Raw genomic sequence first — 7500 nt, 5'->3', positions numbered from 1 at the left:
GGTTTCACCTTAATGCGGCGTGTACTGAGACATGCATGGCTTAATCTTTGAGACAAGCATATGACTACTGGCAGGATCAACCAGGGAGCTTCGACAATTTTTGTCGATTTTTCAATATATAATAAATATGTGTGTCTTTTCGTCGCCAGCTCTTTCAGAGACAGGTCGACGACACTCTCTTATAGTTTTGTATAAAAATTCCTTTTTACTCGTTCGAATTCTCAGAGAACCTTTCGAACGAGTTTATATCATATTCCTCCCTCAATCTCTTCTCTCTTATAGTTTTGTATAAATTCATTTTTACTCGTTCGAATTCTCAGAGAACCTTTCGAACGAGTTTATATCATATTCCTCCCTCAATCTCTTCTCTCTTATAGTTTTGTATAAATTCATTTTTACTCGTTCGAATTCTCAGAGAACCTTTCGAACGAGTTTATATCATATTCCTCCCTCAATCTCTCTTCTCTCTTAAGTTTTGTATAAATTCATTTTTACTCGTTCGAATTCTCAGAGAACCTTTCGAACGAGTTTATATCATATTGCCACCTTCCTTCTTTTCCTTTCTTTCTTAACCTCGAACAAATTCATTTGCCAGATATTCCTGCGTTCTCGGTTTATATTTTTCTCATAACATCACAAATCATTACGTGTAGTGCATAAAATTCATGTTTAATATTTCCCTTTTGGGTTTCTCTCGAGAACAAATTCTTATATTTCCTTGCGTTCTCAGGTTGAGCTAACATCTGGTAGCACGAGTATCCCACGTAGCACGTAACCACGGGCGCTGGACAATCGACACAAGTGCCGAGGAAGCGCGGACAGGACGCATGCTGGGCTCTGGGTGTAACAATGCCCCTCCGAAAGCCAACCTCATTTTATTTACTTTTCGTTTCTCTGCAAACAAGAAGTTTGACTTCTTTCTAGTTTTAGTTTCTCTCAAACATCTTTCCATAACTATCTCAAACTTTTAGCTCGGATAGAAGAGTTGATGCTCAGTTAGTACGAGTATACACATCAGTGCATACAAGTCACCAACCTCCTCGATGGGAGGCTCGCCACATAAGGGCCATTCGGTCTTAGACACCGACCCGTGGCAATGCTGTGTAGAGAAAAGTTCTAAACGAAGTACGGAACGAAACAGTCGAGACCGAAGTCTCGAGGCGCCGTGAACTGCTTCTCGACCGAGATCGTAGAATAGCCCCAAGCGCGCGCTGAACCGCCCGACTCGCCGAACCGTCGAGTCTCTTAAGGATACCGAACGGCCGGCAAGGACGCCGGCGCCGCGCGGTGAATAGCACGCGCGCTTATGGGTGCAAACCGCCGCGGCAACAGCCCGTCCGGCGGGGCTGTTGGGACTTAGAAAAATTTTTGCATGAAAAATTTTTTTGTACAACACAATAAATATTTATATTTCCAGGATATTTAACACAAAATATTCAACTTTTCATATACTATCTCGGTACTTTGAACATTTTTCAAGTCCAACCGCCAAGAGTAAACTTATCTTTCTATCGTATCTAGACCATTATAAATATTAGATCATTGTATAATAAAGCATTCTAACAATAAATATCAAGTATCAAAGCTCTAGGATGAATATTTATCGAATAAACTCAGAATAATGTTCCGGGCGCATTGCGTGCAACTCCGACCGAAGTGAAATTTTTCTAAGTCCAACCGCCAAGAGTAAACTTTTTTCCTAGCGTTCCCAGACCATTATAAATATTAGATCATTGTATAATAACGCATTCTAACAATAAATATCAAGTATCAAAGCTCTAGGATGAATATTTATCGAATAAACTCAGAATAATGTTCCAGGCGCATTACGAGCAACTCCGACCGAAGCGAAATTTTTCTAAGTCCAACCGCCAAGAGTAAACTTTTTTCCTAGCGTTCCCAGACCATTATAAATATTAGATCATTGTATAATAACGCATTCTAACAATAAATATCAAGTATCAAAGCTTTAGGATGAATATTTATCGAATAAACTCAGAATAATGTTCCGGGCGCATTGCGAGCAACTCCGACCGAGCGAAATTTTTCTAAGTCCAACCGCCAAGAGTAAACTTTTTTCCTAGCGTTCCCAGACCATTATAAATATTAGATCATTGTATAATAACGCATTCTAACAATAAATATCAAGTATCAAAGCTTTAGGATGAATATTTATCGAATAAACTCAGAATAATGTTCCGGGCGCATTGCGAGCAACTCCGACCGAGCGAAATTTTTCTAAGTCCAACCGCCAAGAGTAAACTTTTTTCCTAGCGTTCCCAGACCATTATAAATATTAGATCATTGTATAATAACGCATTCTAACAATAAATATCAAGTATCAAAGCTTTAGGATGAATATTTATCGAATAAACTCAGAATAATGTTCCGGGCGCATTGCGAGCAACTCCGACCGAGCGAAATTTTTCTAAGTCCAACCGCCAAGAGTAAACTTTTTTCCTAGCGTTCCCAGACCATTATAAATATTAGATCATTGTATAATAACGCATTCTAACAATAAATATCAAGTATCAAAGCTCTAGGATGAATACTTATCGAATAAACTCAGAATAATGTTCCGGGCGCATTCCGAGCAACTCCGACCGAGCGAAATTTTTCTAAGTCCAACCGCCAAGAGTAAACTTTTTTCCTAGCGTTCCCAGACCATTATAAATATTAGATCATTGTATAATAACGCATTCTAACAATAAATATCAAGTATCAAAGCTCTAGGATGAATATTTATCGAATAAACACAGAATAATGTTCCGGGCGCATTGCGAGCAACTCCGACCGAGCGAAATTTTTCTAAGTCCAACCGCCAAGAGTAAACTTTTTTCCTAGCGTTCCCAGACCATTATAAATATTAGATCATTGTATAATAACGCATTCTAACAATAAATATCAAGTATCAAAGCTCTAGGATGAATATTTATCGAATAAACACAGAATAATGTTCCGGGCGCATTGCGAGCAACTCCGACCGAGCGAAATTTTTCTAAGTCCAACCGCCAAGAGTAAACTTTTTTCCTAGCGTTCCCAGACCATTATAAATATTAGATCATTGTATAATAACGCATTCTAACAATAAATATCAAGTATCAAAGCTCTAGGATGAATATTTATCGAATAAACTCAGAATAATGTTCCGGGCGCATTCCGAGCAACTCCGACCGAGCGAAATTTTTCTAAGTCCAACCGCCAAGAGTAAACTTTTTTCCTAGCGTTCCCAGACCATTATAAATATTAGATCATCGTGTGGTAAAGCATTTTGAAGACAAATATCAAGTATGAAAGCGCTCGGATGAGTATTTATCGAATAAACTGAGAATAATGTTCGGAGCGCATCGCTTGCTCGGCCGCTCGAACGAATCGTTCGCGCGCCGAGGCGCGTCGGATCGCCGTGCGAAGGAGCTCGAGCGAAATTTTTCTAAGTCCAACCGCCAAGAGTAAACTTTTCTCCCCGAGCTCCCGCACGACTTTAATCGTTATATCCACGCACGATACCGCTTGTCATCAATATTTCTCGAGTTTCAAAGCTCTCGAACGCGTATTGCTCCAGTTTTTGTGAAATATTGCTCCGACCGCCAAGAGTAAACTTATCTTTCCGGCTTACTCGGACAATTATAAATATTAGATCATCGTGTGGTAAAGCATTTCGAAGACAAATATCAAGTATGAAAGCGCTCGGATGAGTATTTATCGAATAAACTGAGAATAATGTTCGGAGCGCATCGCTTGCTCGGCCGCTCGAACGAATCGTTCGCGCGCCGAGGCGCGTCGGATCGCCGTGCGAAGGAGCTCGAGCGAAATTTTTCTAAGTCCAACCGCCAAGAGTAAACTTTTCTCCCCGAGCTCCCGCACGACTTTAATCGTTATATCCACGCACGATACCGCTTGTCATCAATATTTCTCGAGTTTCAAAGCTCTCGGACGCGTATTGCTTCAGTTTTTGAGAAATATTGCTCCGACCGCCAAGAGTAAACTTATCTTTCCGGCTTACTCGGACAATTATAAATATTAGATCATCGTGTGGTAAAGCATTTTGAAGACAAATATCAAGTATGAAAGCGCTCGGATGAGTATTTATCGAATAAACTGAGAATAATGTTCGGAGCGCATCGCTTGCTCGGCCGCTCGAACGAATCGTTCGCGCGCCGAGGCGCGTCGGATCGCCGTGCGAAGGAGCTCGAGCGAAATTTTTCTAAGTCCAACCGCCAAGAGTAAACTTTTCTCCCCGAGCTCCCGCACGACTTTAATCGTTATATCCACGCACGATACCGCTTGTCATCAATATTTCTCGAGTTTCAAAGCTCTCGAACGCGTATTGCTCCAGTTTTTGTGAAATATTGCTCCGACCGCCAAGAGTAAACTTATCTTTCCGGCTTACTCGGACAATTATAAATATTAGATCATCGTGTGGTAAAGCATTTTGAAGACAAATATCAAGTATGAAAGCGCTCGGATGAGTATTTATCGAATAAACTGAGAATAATGTTCGGAGCGCATCGCTTGCTCGGCCGCTCGAACGAATCGTTCGCGCGCCGAGGCGCGTCGGATCGCCCTGCGAAGGAGCTCGAGCGAAATTTTTCTAAGTCCAACCGCCAAGAGTAAACTTTTCTCCCCGAGCTCCCGCACGACTTTAATCGTTATATCCACGCACGATACCGCTTGTCATCAATATTTCTCGAGTTTCAAAGCTCTCGGACGCGTATTGCTCCAGTTTTTGTGAAATATTGCTCCGACCGCCAAGAGTAAACTTATCTTTCCGGCTTACTCGGACAATTATAAATATTAGATCATCGTGTGGTAAAGCATTTGGAAGACAAATATCAAGTATGAAAGCGCTCGGATGAGTATTTATCGAATAAACTGAGAATAATGTTCGGAGCGCATCGCTTGCTCGGCCGCTCGAACGAATCGTTCGCGCGCCGAGGCGCGTCGGATCGCCGTGCGAAGGAGCTCGAGCGAAATTTTTCTAAGTCCAACCGCCAAGAGTAAACTTTTCTCCCCGAGCTCCCGCACGACTTTAATCGTTATATCCACGCACGATACCGCTTGTCATCAATATTTCTCGAGTTTCAATGCTCTCGGACGCGTATTGCTCCAGTTTTTGTGAAATATTGCTCCGACCGCCAAGAGTAAACTTATCTTTCCGGCTTACTCGGACAATTATAAATATTAGATCATCGTGTGGTAAAGCATTTGGAAGACAAATATCAAGTATGAAAGCGCTCGGATGAGTATTTATCGAATAAACTGAGAATAATGTTCGGAGCGCATCGCTTGCTCGGCCGCTCGAACGAATCGTTCGCGCGCCGAGGCGCGTCGGATCGCCCTGCGAAGGAGCTCGAGCGAAATTTTTCTAAGTCCAACCGCCAAGAGTAAACTTTTCTCCCCGAGCTCCCGCACGACTTTAATCGTTATATCCACGCACGATACCGCTTGTCATCAATATTTCTCGAGTTTCAATGCTCTCGGACGCGTATTGCTCCAGTTTTTGTGAAATATTGCTCCGACCGCCAAGAGTAAACTTATCTTTCCGGCTTACTCGGACAATTATAAATATTAGATCATCGTGTGGTAAAGCATTTGGAAGACAAATATCAAGTATGAAAGCGCTCGGATGAGTATTTATCGAATAAACTGAGAATAATGTTCGGAGCGCATCGCTTGCTCGGCCGCTCGAACGAATCGTTCGCGCGCCGAGGCGCGTCGGATCGCCGTGCGAAGGAGCTCGAGCGAAATTTTTCTAAGTCCAACCGCCAAGAGTAAACTTTTCTCCCCGAGCTCTCGCACGAGTTTAATCGTTATATCCACGCACGATACCGCTTGTCATCAATATTTCTCGAGTTTCAATGCTCTCGGACGCGTATTGCTCCAGTTTTTGTGAAATATTGCTCCGACCGCCAAGAGTAAACTTATCTTTCCGGCTTACTCGGACAATTATAAATATTAGATCATCGTGTGGTAAAGCATTTGGAAGACAAATATCAAGTATGAAAGCGCTCGGATGAGTATTTATCGAATAAACTGAGAATAATGTTCGGAGCGCATCGCTTGCTCGGCCGCTCGAACGAATCGTTCGCGCGCCGAGGCGCGTCGGATCGCCCTGCGAAGGAGCTCGAGCGAAATTTTTCTAAGTCCAACCGCCAAGAGTAAACTTTTCTCCCCGAGCTCCCGCACGACTTTAATCGTTATATCCACGCACGATACCGCTTGTCATCAATATTTCTCGAGTTTCAATGCTCTCGGACGCGTATTGCTCCAGTTTTTGTGAAATATTGCTCCGACCGCCAAGAGTAAACTTATCTTTCCGGCTTACTCGGACAATTATAAATATTAGATCATCGTGTGGTAAAGCATTTCGAAGACAAATATCAAGTATGAAAGCGCTCGGGTGAGTATTTATCGAATAAACTGAGAATAATGTTCGGAGCGCATCGCTTGCTCGGCCGCTCGAACGAATCGTTCGCGCGCCGAGGCGCGTCGGATCGCCCTGCGAAGGAGCTCGAGCGAAATTTTTCTAAGTCCAACCGCCAAGAGTAAACTTTTCTCCCCGAGCTCCCGCACGACTTTAATCGTTATATCCACGCACGATACCGCTTGTCATCAATATTTCTCGAGTTTCAAAGCTCTCGGACGCGTATTGCTCCAGTTTTTGTGAAATATTGCTCCGACCGCCAAGAGTAAACTTATCTTTCCGGCTTACTCGGACAATTATAAATATTAGATCATCGTGTGGTAAAGCATTTGGAAGACAAATATCAAGTATGAAAGCGCTCGGATGAGTATTTATCGAATAAACTGAGAATAATGTTCGGAGCGCATCGCTTGCTCGGCCGCTCGAACGAATCGTTCGCGCGCCGAGGCGCGTCGGATCGCCCTGCGAAGGAGCTCGAGCGAAATTTTTCTAAGTCCAACCGCCAAGAGTAAACTTTTCTCCCCGAGCTCCCGCACGACTTTAATCGTTATATCCACGCACGATACCGCTTGTCATCAATATTTCTCGAGTTTCAATGCTCTCGGACGCGTATTGCTCCAGTTTTTGTGAAATATTGCTCCGACCGCCAAGAGTAAACTTATCTTTCCGGCTTACTCGGACAATTATAAATATTAGATCATCGTGTGGTAAAGCATTTGGAAGACAAATATCAAGTATGAAAGCGCTCGGATGAGTATTTATCGAATAAACTGAGAATAATGTTCGGAGCGCATCGCTTGCTCGGCCGCTCGAACGAATCGTTCGCGCGCCGAGGCGCGTCGGATCGCCCTGCGAAGGAGCTCGAGCGAAATTTTTCTAAGTCCAACCGCCAAGAGTAAACTTTTCTCCCCGAGCTCCCGCACGACTTTAATCGTTATATCCACGCACGATACCGCTTGTCATCAATATTTCTCGAGTTTCAATGCTCTCGGACGCGTATTGCTCCAGTTTTTGTGAAATATTGCTCCGACCGCCAAGAGTAAACTTATCTTTCCGGCTTACTCGGACAATTATAA

At 43.2% G+C, this 7500-nt stretch overlaps 1 non-coding gene across 1 annotated transcript in view; it reads right to left on the bottom strand.

Moving 5' to 3' along the window:
• Positions 1-87, bottom strand: part of LOC143221059 (small subunit ribosomal RNA) — a 1920-nt gene extending 1833 nt beyond the window's left edge. Inside the window, exon 1 of the ribosomal RNA XR_013011720.1 lies at positions 1-87. This exon is cut by the window's left edge and continues 1833 nt beyond it. This is a non-coding gene — a ribosomal RNA (small subunit ribosomal RNA).
• Between the last annotated feature and the right edge of the window lie 7413 nt (positions 88-7500).

The sequence above is a fragment of the Lasioglossum baleicum genome, unplaced genomic scaffold, assembly GCF_051020765.1.
Source record: "Lasioglossum baleicum unplaced genomic scaffold, iyLasBale1 scaffold1850, whole genome shotgun sequence".
NCBI classification, from domain to species: Eukaryota; Metazoa; Arthropoda; class Insecta; order Hymenoptera; family Halictidae; genus Lasioglossum; species Lasioglossum baleicum.
The sequence above is the reverse complement of the archived record's forward strand: the minus strand, read 5'-3'. Positions and strand labels throughout refer to the sequence as shown.